Source organism: Schistocerca americana, chromosome 3, assembly GCF_021461395.2.
Source record: "Schistocerca americana isolate TAMUIC-IGC-003095 chromosome 3, iqSchAmer2.1, whole genome shotgun sequence".
NCBI lineage: Eukaryota > Metazoa > Arthropoda > Insecta > Orthoptera > Acrididae > Schistocerca > Schistocerca americana.
The window spans coordinates 413208034-413222518 of NC_060121.1; the positions used below are offsets into that span (position 1 = coordinate 413208034).

The 14485-nt window shown below is 45.2% G+C and overlaps 1 protein-coding gene and 1 pseudogene across 1 annotated transcript in view; one reads left to right on the forward strand and one right to left on the reverse strand.

The window, feature by feature from the left end:
- The window catches only part of LOC124605320 (choline transporter-like protein 1), a 482432-nt gene that overhangs the window by 280569 nt on the left and 187378 nt on the right, over positions 1–14485 (forward strand). The window lies entirely within an intron of this gene.
- Positions 2055–2172, reverse strand: LOC124607621 (annotated as a pseudogene).

Here is a 14485-nt window from a genome sequence, read left to right on the forward strand (position 1 = left end):
TGAGCTGATTGACCAGCGCGGTGTTCACCTAGTGTGACATGCGAAACCGCCTAAAAACCACACTGAGGCTGTCCGGCACACCGACCTTCGTCGTTAATGCTCTGCACAGATTCAATCCGTAACTGGCGTACCTCCCCGTCCCGGAAGAGGTCACATTAGCACATGCGGCTATCCGGGCGGGTCAACATATTGGTACAGTTCAGTTAGCAAATGTGCAGAATCATGAACATGGCACAACTGGTGGCTACCGCTGATTTGTCGGTCGATGTTGTTCATTCTTAAATAGTATTAATACCTATTGTACCTTATTTTAAAATTACTCCCTGGCATCCTATTTATTTACCTTCACACGTTACGCACTTTATGCAGTACTCTCGCAGTCCGCCGTACATATTTTCTAAACAGGGATACACTTTGGCTCGCAACAAGCTTTCTGTTTTAAAGGCATCTGTGATGTTATGCCGGCCGGTGTAGCCGAGCGGTTCTAGGTTCTACTGTCGCAGGTTCGAATGCTGCCTCGGGCATCTATGTATGTGTGATGTCTTTAGGTTAGTTAGGTTTAAGTAGTTCTAAGTTCTAGGGGACTGATGACCTCAGATGTTAAGTCCCATAGTCGTTAGAGCCATTTGAACCATTTTTTTGTGATGTTACACGGCTTCAGAATGTTAGCTACTTTCTTTAAGATGCTGTCCTTGTACGTAAACGTAACTGTGTTAAGGTCACTTTTTTCATCAGATTACCGTTTCTTGCCACCTTCGTGATTTCCAGTCTCCTAATTATCCCAGTAACCGTTTCCTGTGCCTGTTGTTTTCATCGTATCTAGTCTGGCTGTCCTCCTTACACTTTGGGCATTTATGGATCCTTTTCACAAAGCTTGTGATCTTATAACGAATCGTATGCGTTGACCCAAATTTTAACACTTAAGATTTCTCAATCGCGGCCTTACCTCCAGCAAAAATGAAACATTCTAAACTGTAGTCGTCTTTATGTGGTAACTGCAGGTAGTGTAAGGGCTTACGAGCTTCGGCGTCCTCCGGCATTCTACTGCATACACTGTCCGACAAGAAATAGTGAGATATCCAGGTAACATGGTCGGGTTTCATTGTAACTTCGCACGCGCAAACGCACCATCCGCGCGTATATAACCCTGTAGAGTCATAATTCTCTGCGGCAGACAGAATGACCCCCACAGTGCATTAGTGTAGTTTGTGTTTCGTATTTTTGGCAGGCCTGGCGAGAGTACGTAAGGAGCGTAAACACCAACAGCCAGATGCTGAGTGACCACTGTGAAGAGCCGGCCGCTGTGGTAGAGCGGTTTTAGGCGCTTCAGTCTAGAACCGCGCTGCTGCTACGGTCGCAGGTTCGAATACTGCCTCGGGCATGGATGTGTGTGATGTCCTTAGTTCAGTTAGGTTTAAGTAGTTCTAAGTTCTAGGGGACTGATGACCTCCGAAGTTAAGTCCCATAGTGCTTAGGACCATTTGAACCATCACTGAGAAGAACATGGAGATGCCATGCATTCTTGTCAGAAGCGTTATCAGCACCTGACTGCTTCAAAGGAGTTTATCTCCATATGGCTGACTGATCGAATCGTGCAAAATCGATATCTTTGGGACGTTCAGGTGTGACAGTGGCCCAGTGTTGGGCTGCACAGGAACGTCAGGGCAGGCAGTCGACCACATCTGACCACTTCAAGAGAGAATCACCGTTTTGTGCACCAAGCACATTGTACCCCTTCGCATTGTGCCTACAATATGATGATAAGACTCCCTGATGTGCACAACACTTGCATTACAGTAAGGAGAAGTGGGCTATACAGTGATGTGGCAACCTTTGATGCAGGAAAGCTGGACACACTCCGTCTGCAGGCCACGAGTGGCCTACCGGGACCATCCGACCGCCGTGTCGCCCTCAGTGGAGGATGCCAATAGGAGCGGCGTGTGGTCAGCACACTGCTCTGCCGGTCTTTATGATGGTATTCTTGACCGAAGCTGCTACTATTCGGTCGAGTAGCTCCTCAATTGGCATCACGAGGCTGAGTGCACCCCGAAAAATGGCAACAGCGCATGGTGGCCTGGATGGTCACCCATCCAAGTGCCGACCACGCCCGACAGCGCTTAACTTCGGTGATCTCACGGGAACCGGTGGAGCCACTGCGGCAAGGCCGTTGCGTGGGAAAGCTGGACAGGAGAAAAAATTATTAGCAAACAAGTTACCACAGTGAACAGAAGATTTACTTACCTTCTATTTCTTCAAGCATTCAAAGACTCATTACAAATAATGCAGCAAGTCCTAAAGTCAACAAGGATGAGGATCTCTGGACTACAGCATGAACGATGGTGTAGGAGCCGCGATTAAGCGGCATTTGTGTAGCGTCTACATCTACATTCATCTACATCCATACTCCGCAAGCCACCTGACGGTGTGTGGCGGAGGGTACCTTGAGTACCTCTATCGGTTCTCCCTTCTATATTAGTCTCGTATTGTTCGTGGAAAGAAGGATGGTCGGTATGCTTCTGTGTGGGCTCTAATCTCTCTGATTTTATCCTCATGGTCTCTTCGCGAGATATACGTAGGAGGGAGCAATATAGTGCTTGACTCTTCGGTGAAGGTATGTTCTCGAAACTTTAACAAAAGCCCGTACCGAGCTACTGAGCGTCTCTCCTGCAGAGTCTTCCACTGTAGATGTCCGTAACGCTTTCGCGATTACTAAATGATCCTGTAACGAAGCGCGCTGCTCTCCGTTGGATCTTTTCTATCTCTTCTATCAACCCTATCTGGTACGGATCCCACACTGCTGAGCAGTATTCAAGCAGTGGGCGAACAAGCGTACTGTAACCTACTTCCTTTGTTTTCGGATTGCATTTCCTTAGTATTCTTCCAATGAATCTCAGTCTGGCATCTGCTTTACCAACTATCAACTTTATATGATCATTCCATTTTAAATCACTCCTAATTGCACTCCCAGATAATTTATTGAATTAACAGCTTCCAGTTGCTGACCCGCTATTTTATAGCTAAGTGATAAGGGGTCTATCTTTCTATGTATTCGCGTCATGTAGCGAAGACGCCCCGAGTCCGAGTGGCACTTTGTGGCAGCCACCGGCTGTCCTGTGTCACAGCGGTAGACGGCGGTCATCGTACAGAGCCACTCGAGGTGTGCCAACGGGTGCGCACCACTGGATCTGCCAGATCCCGCATGACCGCTGTCAGCGTCTGACAGAAACTTGCTGTAGCATTGCCAGTTTTGATGCCCGTGGGGTGGTATCAACACGTGATACCATAGTCCCTGCAAATTTTGTGTCAACCCACACCCTTAGTCAGATAGTAGCAGCAGTTGGACAGTTAATTACCACCACATGTGTAAGCTGCCGCTAAGGCAGCACCACAGACAGCTGTATTTGAAGTGAAGCCCTGACTGGGAAACATGGAATGCTCTCGGTAGTGCCGCATGGCTGTCTGGAGTTGTACATTCTCAGTCATGTACAGTGGCTGCATTACTGCCAAGTCTTTCTACAAAAACGCAGAAAGAGCATCTAGCTCCTTGTAACTCTGTTACATGACCCCATTCAATCTCAGTGAGGTGTTGATAATGGAGCCTTTATCGCCTTGAAGGCATTGTTGACTAACACCAACTCACCGCGACCAGTCCCAAAGGTAACTAACGCTCACGACCGTTGCTGCGTATGTTTAAAGCAAAGCTGATATGCATCTTCATGGCGACGTTACAAGCACCGCTCTTATCCGCTTGGTGCGAAATTTGAATAGACATCATGTTTCAGATATAGAAACACGCTTACCAACTTTTGCTTATATCGCAGAACTCTTTCTTGGTGACGCAATTTTTTTCAGTCTGTGTACTATAAATACATTAAAATATATGACGAACATCTGTGATGGACCTGAATGGATGATCACCAATTTGGGAAAAATCGACGAGTTAAGAATTTTAGGTATGTTGGTGAAGTCATCCAGGAGAATGTGTTAGAAGAAGAAGCAAATGTTCAAATGTGTGTGAGTTCCTAAGGGACCAAACTGCTAAGGTCATCGATCCCTAGACTCACACACTACTAAACCAACTTAAACTAACTTAGGCTAAGAACAACACACACACACACACACACACACACACAAGTGCGAGGGAGGACTCGAACCTCCGGCGGGAGGGATCGCGCAATCCGTGACATGGCGCCTCAAACCGCTCGGCCACTACGCGCGACCGAAGAAGAAGCAATTAATGTCAGGATGAGGAAATTAGACCAGGGCATACTAACTGACAAAGAATACCTATAAAAAAAGTCTATGAGTATAGGGGCCAAGTTCCGACGTTATAATGCAGTTGTAAAGCCTGAGGGCTTATATGCGTCCGAAACTTTGACCATGAAGAGACAAGGTCAAGCTGAGTGGCTGGAAAAGCGAGAGCGTATGATGTTAAGAAAAGTCCTGGGTAATAGCTGGGTTGGTGGACAATGGCGAATGAGAGCAAATTACGACTTGTACCGCAAGACAGAACCTATCGCAGCCATTAAGAAGAGACGGTTGTTATTTTATGGTCATCTCATGAGGATGGACGGTGACCGACTGACAAAAAGTACATGGAGTTTCATCGTCTAAGAAAACACGGCCGAGATGGTTCGAAGAATGTGAAATAGATCTTAGCAGACTGGTATCTCAGAGAGAGAAATTCCTGACAGGAACAAATTGAGAATATTATATGAAGATGGTATCTGTTCTTTCAAACATGTCCGAAAGAACAGATATCATCTTCATAGACAGTTAAGGCTAACCGACCATTGACCTTCTTCTTCTTCCTCTGTGCTGGATGCACACGCATTGCCCGAACTTTTACGGGGCTCGGTAAGATTGCTTGCCGCGAGTGTAATGGACAGGGGCACTACGAATGTAGTGTGGGGACATTAAGTTGGGAATGTGGGTCTCACGGGGAGCGTGCAAGGGATAAATCCCTGCAGTCGTACTATCCTCTGGGCCCTCGGTGGCTCAGATGGTTCAATGAAGTAGCAAAAATGGTTCGAATGGCTCTGAGCACTATGGGACTAAACTTCTGAGGTCATCAGTCCTCTAGAACGTAGAACTACTTAAATCTAACTAACCTAAGGACATCACACACATCCATGCCAGAGGCAGGATTCGAGCCTGCGACCGTAGCGTCACGCGGTTCCAGACTGAGGCGCCTAGAACCGCTCGGACACAGGAGACTCAGATGGATAGAGCGTCTGCCATGTAAGCGGGAGATCCCGGGTTCGAGTTCCGATCGGGACACACATTTTCAACTGTCCCCGTTAATGTATATCAACGTCTGTCGACAGCTTAGGTTCTTGATTTAACTGTCATTTCAATTTCGAAGATTGGTGAACAACTACCAAGGTTTTAAAATGGCACCAAGGTCCAAAAGATGGAGAGGACCTTTGTCCGAAGAGCGTAAACAGGCACTTCTTGGTGGGCTCAGAAGATACTGGCAGGAAGTCAAAGCTGGAATACGAACAAGACCGCGACACTAAATTGAAATTGGTTGTTACAACGCAGTCCATAGAGGATCAACTCGATAGTAAAAGAATTAAAATACACTCCTGGAAATGGAAAAAAGAACACATTGACACCGGTGTGTCAGACCCACCATACTTGCTCCGGACACTGCGAGAGGGCTGTACAAGCAATGATCACACGCACGGCACAGCGGACACACCAGGAACCGCGGTGTTGGCCGTCGAATGGCGCTAGCTGCGCAGCACTTCTGCAACGCCGCCGTCAGTGTCAGCCAGTTTGCCGTGGCATACGGAGCTCCATCGCAGTCTTTAACACTGGTAGCATGCCGCGACAGCGTGGACGTGAACCGTATGTGCAGTTGACGGACTTTGAGCGAGGGCGTATAGTGGGCATGCGGTAGGCCGGGTGGACGTACCGCCGAATTGCTCAACACGTGGGGCGTGAGGTCTCCACAGTACATCGATGTTGTCGCCAGTGGTCGGCGGAAGGTGCACGTGCCCGTCGACCTGGGACCGGACCGCAGCGACGCACGGATGCACGCCAAGACCGTAGGATCCTACGCAGTGCCGTAGGGGACCGCACCGCCACTTCCCAGCAAATTAGGGACACTGTTGCTCCTGGGGTATCGGCGAGGACCATTCGCAACCGTCTCCATGAAGCTGGGCTACGGTCCCGCACATCGTTAGGCCGTCTTCCGCTCACGCCCCAACATCGTGCAGCCCGCTTCCAGTGGTGTCGCGACAGGCGTGAATGGAGGGACGAATGGAGACGTGTCGTCTTCAGCGATGAGAGTCGCTTCTGCCTTGGTGCCAATGATGGTCGTATGCGTGTTTGGCGCCGTGCAGGTGAGCGCCACAATCAGGACTGCATACGACCGAGGCACACAGGGCCAACACCCGGCATCATGGTGTGGGGAGCGATCTCCTACACTGGCCGTACACCACTGGTGATCGTCGAGGGGACACTGAATAGTGCACGGTACATCCAAACCGTCATCGAACCCATCGTTCTACCATTCCTAGACCGGCAAGGGAACTTGCTGTTCCAACAGGACAATGCACGTCCGCATGTATCCCGTGCACCCAACGTGCTCTAGAAGGTGTACGTCAACTACCCTGGCCAGCAAGATCTCCGGATCTGTCCCCCATTGAGCAAGTTTGGGACTGGATGAAGCGTCGTCTCACGCGGTCTGCACGTCCAGCACGAACGCTGGTCCAACTGAGGCGCCAGGTGGAAATGGCATGGCAAGCCGTTCCACAGGACTACATCCAGCATCTCTACGATCGTCTCCATGGGAGAATAGCAGCCTGCATTGCTGCGAAAGGTGGATATACACTGTACTAGTGCCGACATTGTGCATGCTCTGTTGCCTGTGTCCATGTGCCTGTGGTTCTGTCAGTGTGATCATGTGATGTATCTGACCCCAGGAATGTGTCAATAAAGTTTCCCCTTCCTGGGACAATGAATTCACGGTGTTCTTATTTTAATTTCCAGGAGTGTATAAAACTTTGAATATTCACCAAACGTTGCCCACGTGAAAATGACACCAGTGTTCCAATCTAGAAACTTGTGACACTGCAACATTCGGATTTTTCTCTTTTACGAAACATACTCCGGAATTCGTTTCCAATACAACACGGCTTTTATTAAATGTTAGCTCTTGGGCAATTGATGCGGCCGCACAAGAGGCGGACATCTGCGGCTGCCAGACGTCGTTGAGTACAGGGAGCAGCAAATCAGAGACGCCGCTATAAGGAAGCGGCACTCCACAGCGTCAGCTGCTGATATCGAACAGGCTTCTGTGTCAGCGTTTCCTGCGGTACACTGCTCAGTTCAGTTTCCTTGTGGTTGCAGTACTTACAATAACAACTACTGTCCTCGTGAAGGAATGCTGTATGAATAACTACAAGAGATTGTCTGTGTGCATGTACACTTCGAAAGTACTCTTATTACAACGAGGCGCGCAGCTTATGAAATAGAATGGCATAAACATGGCGGTAATGTTATAATGAACACATTCATGGCCAGCCGAAGTGGCCGTGCGGTTAAAGGCGCTGCAGTCTGGAACCGCGAGATCGCTACAGTCGCAGGTTCGAATCCTGCCTCGGGCATGGATGTTTGTGATGTCCTTAGGTTAGTTAGGTTTAACTAGTTCTAAGTTCTAGGGGACTAATGACCTCAGCAGTTGAGTCCCATAGTGCTCAGAGCCATTTGAACCATTGGAACACATTCATGTTTGCAAATTTTAGCAGCAATGTTGAATAACTTGCGGCAGCTAGATGGGTGTCATTTCGTTTTGAAGATTTATGATTTTCCATAATTGTCCGTCCATCCGATAAACAAGCAGTTTTACGTTTTAGACATTGTAGTTATTGCTGTCTTCAAAGGGAGACCAGCCTGACGCGACTGTCGACATAGGTCTATCCTATGAAGTCTCTTCATGTTTCAGTAGTTCCTGCACCATACATCCATTTGAACCTGTTTACTGTGGTCTAACAGTGATGCCCACATTTTTTAGCTCACCCCTCCCCCCTCCCTCACGCTTACCTGCATCACCAAATTGACGATGTGTCGTATCCCGTTGTACCATAAACTGCTTTGCTCCTCAACTCAGTTGAGTACCCTCTCATCGGTTATTCGATCTACACTTGTGATCTTCAACATCCTTCTGTAGCACCACATTTCAAAAACTTCTATTCTCTTCTTGTTGAAATGCATTTCAACCACGTTTAATTTCCCTAAAAGACTACATTTTAGACAGATACTATCCGAAAAGACTTAATCTTATACTGCAAACTTTTCCTTGCCAAATTTCTCCTTGGTTTCCTTTACTGCTTGCTGAATGTACAAACTGAATAGGCTATAACACTGTCTCACTCCCTTCACAACTCCTGTTTATTCACAAATCTTTAACATAATGCAGCGCTTCAGCAACAGTGAATTGCTCCCATAATAAGAAATTCAGCCTTCAGTTGCAAGGTAATTTTTTTTTTTTTTTAGTTTTCCTAGGTTTCGATGCCAATAATGGTATCTTCTTCAGAACTTATAAATTAATCCATACGGACATGTATTAAACACTGAAATACATCATCAGTCTAATGATTTCATAATAAGGAAAATCGTGATACTTTCAAAAATTAAATTATTTTGAAGGCCAAACGTTGCCCATTTCACAGAATAAAACTAATACAGAATAAAGACGCATAATCATAAGATTATGTTAATTTTAATTTTAATAATTAACAGCCTCAGTTGCACTGTTTGCCTAGAATTTACCTAGGTTTTAGTCGGGATAACCCAACCTTCTTCAGAATAACAGTAACCACCGTTTTTCCATAGTGGACATTGTCAAGCTAAGACTACAAATCCATAAATTTTCGTCAGACTATAAAATTTATCTGGAAGTGCCTCGGCCCCACTTCGCGACCGCGATGCGGCACCCACGAGTGCTGTACTGTAACTGACCGTAGTGTCATGAGGCCCGCCTAGGCGGACACAATACCTTGCGCCTGCGCATGAACTGTATGATAGTTACTTGTTAGTACAAGACGTGAACTTAACTACTGACCTTGATTTTACTAGTAAAGTGAAATAAAAGGTATAGCTGAGGAAAAGGGCGTATATGTTAACCTGTGCAGAACGTAATTAGATCGACTGTCTTAACATTTATGAAGTATTCATTGGGCATGATATGAGGAAGACATGTGCTTACAAGGTATGGCCTATCTAGGAAAATTTTTGTGATTAAGCACGAAGTTTAATCACCTAAGAAGAACTTAGGAGTGGGAATAATAATATAAAGCCAACATCGTCAATATTACGACTAGGTCTAGAAGTTTTTAAGACGTAATTGTTAAGCACTTGCTTAGCTATGGTTACAACGCATGAACATCTTATTGACTTAGCACACACATGGTCATGACTGAACCTAGGAACAAGTCTATATCTAATCTGTAACATCCGGCAATACGGGCCATATAAAATAGATGGTCATTATTCAAGATTAGTATATTTGACCTGAAATGGTCTAGAATCAAGTCAAAAACTAATACACGTGCCTGATTGAGTTTCTTGGCGAATTTATGGTTATTAGTTGCAGAAAACATTAAAGTAGGGGAAATGTGGCGGCAATGGGGTACTCAATTTGCCTCCATGGAGGTGACCCACACACATACTGTAAAAACTGTGTGTGGACCACTGCCATCATAATTCGGGCCTGGTGACCACTGTCATTGAACTTAGGGAATGGCAGCGGAAATATGCTTAAAGCTAAAGTGTGACTTGGCGAACATCGCTCCAGTCAAGACACTTAAAAACTACTGACCGACGTAGGTCAATTATGCTCAAAGCTAAAGTGTGACCTGGCGAACATCGCTCCGGTCAACACACTTAAACAATTGACCGACATAGGTCAATATGTACTTAAAGAACTAGTCTAAAGTATGGGAGGATGGCGGGAAATGCTTAAATTATGTGATTTGACGAGCAACGCTCCAAGGACACCTTTAAACGTACCCTCTCGTGATACTTAAATGGATATGACTGCCATTAATTAAGTTAATAAAAAGTTGTGTATGACTAGATGATGGCATCACTGCTGTCCTATACACATAGTATTGACCACAATCGGTCATATTGAAGGATTATGTGGTAGCACCTATATTCTGTAAAGGAGTAATGACTTGGAGATCGTCATTCCTGTTATGTCTGTCTGTCAATACTAAAAACAGTAGACGGAGCTACGCTGGGCGAGGTATAAGGGTCACACGTAAGCTACAAGGAAACTAGGCGTCGCGAGCAGTTCCGCGGCGAGGCTCGGCCAGCGGCCAAGCGCCAGCGCAACAGCTAGAGACTAGCTGTCTCAAAATTACTTAGCGCAACGTAAATTGTAAACAAAATGTGGCAGGAAACAGTCCTGCAAATGGACCAGTGCCTACCTACGGTACAGTACATTAAACAATTTTCCTAAGAACTACCTACTAAGTCAGGGCAAGAAAATTTACATTCAGATATTATGATAAGAGGGAGAAACCCCACTACAGTAACTAATAAATTAGTATGTGAGACACAGGCGTGCGAAGCATGAAATATCTTGATATGTTCAGGCAGATTAAGGAACACCTTTGCAACTGGTGTCATTACCAGTATAATACAAAATGTATGGTCGACACAATGTACAAACGCGCTATAATAAAGGAGCAAAGCAGATAGGAAACAGCATCGGCCATTCGAAGCGGGCCGTGGGTCAACTCCACTGGAGTAAAGGTTGAAATACTTCGAAATAATTTCTATTTTTAGTTGCAGCTGATCATTAAGTAAATTTTCTCTATCAATAATAAGATGTTTAAACATTTGCAATTCTTCAAGGGTGTCTAACTTACAGCCTTTGACTTCATTACGCAAAAGTTCTGCTTCTTTTAGAGGCTTGGGAGCATAGGCCATTTGGACAAGATGTTCAGCAAATGTAGATCCTCGTGTTCCATCACCGCTTTTAGTCGCCAGATGCTCTTTAAACCTAACAGACAGGGCCCTTCCTGTCTGGCCAGTGTAATAACAGGGACATTCAGCACAAGTGATTTTATATACACCTGACAGGGATGATTTATCAGTACCTTTATCAAGAGAATGGACCAAATTCTTAAGGTTTTTGGTGGTAAAGTAAGAAACTTTACACCCGAGGTTTTTTATAAACGATCTACCTTGTAGGATACGTTACCTATAAAGGGGACTGTTGTGTATTTCGTTGCCTGGACTTGACTGTGGGTACCTGACCTGGAAAGAGTGGCAGTCTTCCTTCGTGTTTTTTTGTTAAACAACTGTTTCACTATACTGGGATTATATCCATTATTCTAAGCGATGTTTTCGAGGACTTTTAATTCGTTCCGTAAATTGTCTGGCGAAAGCGGAATGGAAAGGGGTCGATGGATACTAGAGTGAAAGAAGGTCATTTTATGGGCTTGAGGATGAGTGGAGTCAGCTGGGATGACGTTGTCGGAATAGGTTGCTTTTTGATAAATGTTGTAATCTATTTTGTTGCCAATAATGGATAGAGTCAGATCGAGATAGTCTAAGGTCCTATCAGCTGTCTCATTTTCTTACGTGAAGCTGATTTTTTCATGGAGGTCATTGAAAGTTGTAAATAACAGTTCTAGGCCTACGTGGGAACCTTCAAACACAAACAGCAAGTCATCTACATATCTCACATAGAAAATTGTATTACTTACCAAGTCCGGATAATGCCGAAAAAACATCTGCTCCATTGAGTTTATAAAACTCTCTGACATGATACCAGCTAACGGGCTGCCCATAGCTAGACCATAGGGATGCGAATATAATTTATTATTAAAAGAGAAGTAATTGTATTTGAGGGTGGTGCGTAACAGAACCATTAGTTCATCAATCTCAGGGACAGATAATATTTTATGGTGTCGCAAGTTGGTTTCTATAATGTCCATCGTCTGCTCAACAGGTACATTAGTATACAAACTTGTAATATCAAATGATACGAGTTTTGTGATGTCAGAACAAGCTAAAGTTTTCAATTTATACTTACAGGAAACCACATTAATTGAAACTCGTCTGGCGAAACCGCTTCTGTATGCTTTGTGATTCGCTCAAACTGAAATCCCTCTCGGTGTTACAGGTTTCGTTTGTGGGGTATATGGAGATATGTTCCTCTTATTTCGACAGCTTTGAGTATTTTTGTTTGTCTCGTTAAGGTGACTATGCTGAGTGCTTGTGCAATTAAGTGTAGTGTTTTATATTTTTTAAGGCTGATTACGGAAAAGAAATCGAGGGGTGGGGTGAATGTGACGACACATAATCTACTACTCTCGAATAGCACCAAGGTGGCCGCCGAGCTAGCCCTGCCAGCTAGACGGCACACCAGCCGCTGCGTCACACAGCCTCTCTCCTTGACACACAGTAGCGAAATCTGGTGAAAGAGCATGTGCATCCGAATTTTCTATGAGACGCCCACTGTTAACTGATTAACCAAAAGTTTTAAAAATTGGTAATTCGTTCTTCGGTGGGACGTCCTCACGCCATATAACATGGATTTTTCGTAGCTCCGACCTCGCTATTCTACAAAGCTGTGCTTAACATCCTCTAGCTTCCCCAGCATGTCGAGTCAACTGAAGTCCCAGTTACAGTTATATGAATTGACTGCGTACCTAGATCTGCCACAAATAAAACGCGCAACTGAAGTCATGCTACCGGACTTAAGATCGACCGATCAGAGACTGCACTTTACTAAATGGTTGCTAGTAACTTGGCCTTACGGGGTACATGAGGTTAGAGATCGGAGAAGTAGAGAAGGATGCTGGTATGCACTCTAGAGGAAAATTAAATGAACCAAATTGATGCTTAAATGACACTTAAGTGGAGCGCACTCCTGAACTTAATTAAACGTGGAGTGTCTATAAAATCCTAACACCTTCTGGGAAGGGAAACTTTATTAATCATCTCAGTGAGAGTATGGAGAGTATGTTGGCTCAGGGACGCAATATGGACGCTCATGTGCTCACACGCAAAGACTTGCCAGAATAACTGGAAATAATAGTCACCATTTTCTAGCAAAAGTTGGATCGTCGAAACTGATTTGAGACCTGCAGTGGGAAATAACACGATACTCAGTCAGGATCACAATGCATGAAGTGAATCAAGACCAGATGGTAAACAAGTTAGGCCCCATATAAATCTACCAGGAGTACTCCAAAACTAAGGCCCATTTGATCATTAAAAACAGTGAGCTATTGAGAAAAGGTTTTTATTGGCAGTAGTATTTTGCTAGGTATCTACTTTACTTTTGCACATAATCGCCGTTCACATCTATAAATTTTCTGTGACGCCGCAGCAGCTTCTTTAACACCTCTGCATAAAAGTCTCACCACCTGGGAATTGAATCTGTTTGTAGCTCCAATCTTGAGTTCATTGTTGTTCTGAAATCATTGTCCATTCAGTTACTTTTTCAAATGCAGGAAGAGGGAATAGGCATTTGATGCAAGCTTGAGGTTCTACAGAGGGTGAACAAAAAGTTTACAAGGAAAATGTTGAATCTTCTCCTTGGTTTTGGCAGCGGTGTGAGGGCGTACGTTGTCGTGATGGAGGTATACGCCAGACAGCAGTTTCCCGCTGGGTCGATTTTGGTTCGTATGTCTCAGTTTGGTTAGCGTTCCACAGTATACGTTAGCTGCCACTGTGGACCCACACTCCATGAAATCAATCAAAAGGACGCCCTTTTCGTCCCAGAAACGGTAGCCATCATTTTTAGATTCCGGAAAGGAGACTGCTTAAACATTTTTGGTTCGGGTGAACTCGAATGGGGACTATTGCTCCGATTCTGCGTTGGAGTAAGATATCCACGTGTCATCGCCTATAACAGGGTGGGAAAACAAATCGTATCCATCTTGTCTACAACGCTCGAAAAGCTGTCGTGCACTACGCACTCTTTGCTCTTTGCGCTGCTCAGTGAGCAATTTTGGAACGCACCTCACAAACATTTGTGGTCTCCAAGCTGTTCAGTGACAATCCTGTAAATTGAGTTTCGAGCAACTTTTTGGAATTCCTTGGCCAGATCAATAATCGTCAATCGCCGATCACTTCCAAGTTTCTGGTTCATTTGATCAACGATGTTATCGATCCGAAGACTGGGCCTGCCACTCCACTGTTCGTCGTAAACATTTGTGCGGCCATTTTGAATTTCTCGACCCCATTTTCGAACATCTTTGTCACTCGCTATTTCAGGTCCATACACAAGGCGATGGATTTCAGCAGCTGAAGATCCTGTTGCCAGCAAAAATGTAATCACATGGTGCGTTTCACAACTGGCGGATTCTACGACTGTCTCGGCATTCCGATCTGGCCTCACCGACTGGCAAACGACTACTGAATCAAACCAACACTGCAGTAGTTAGCTAAACAACCGGTGGACAGCGCTGCATGCCTGAAACTTTATTCAGGCTTACCATCAGTTAAACGT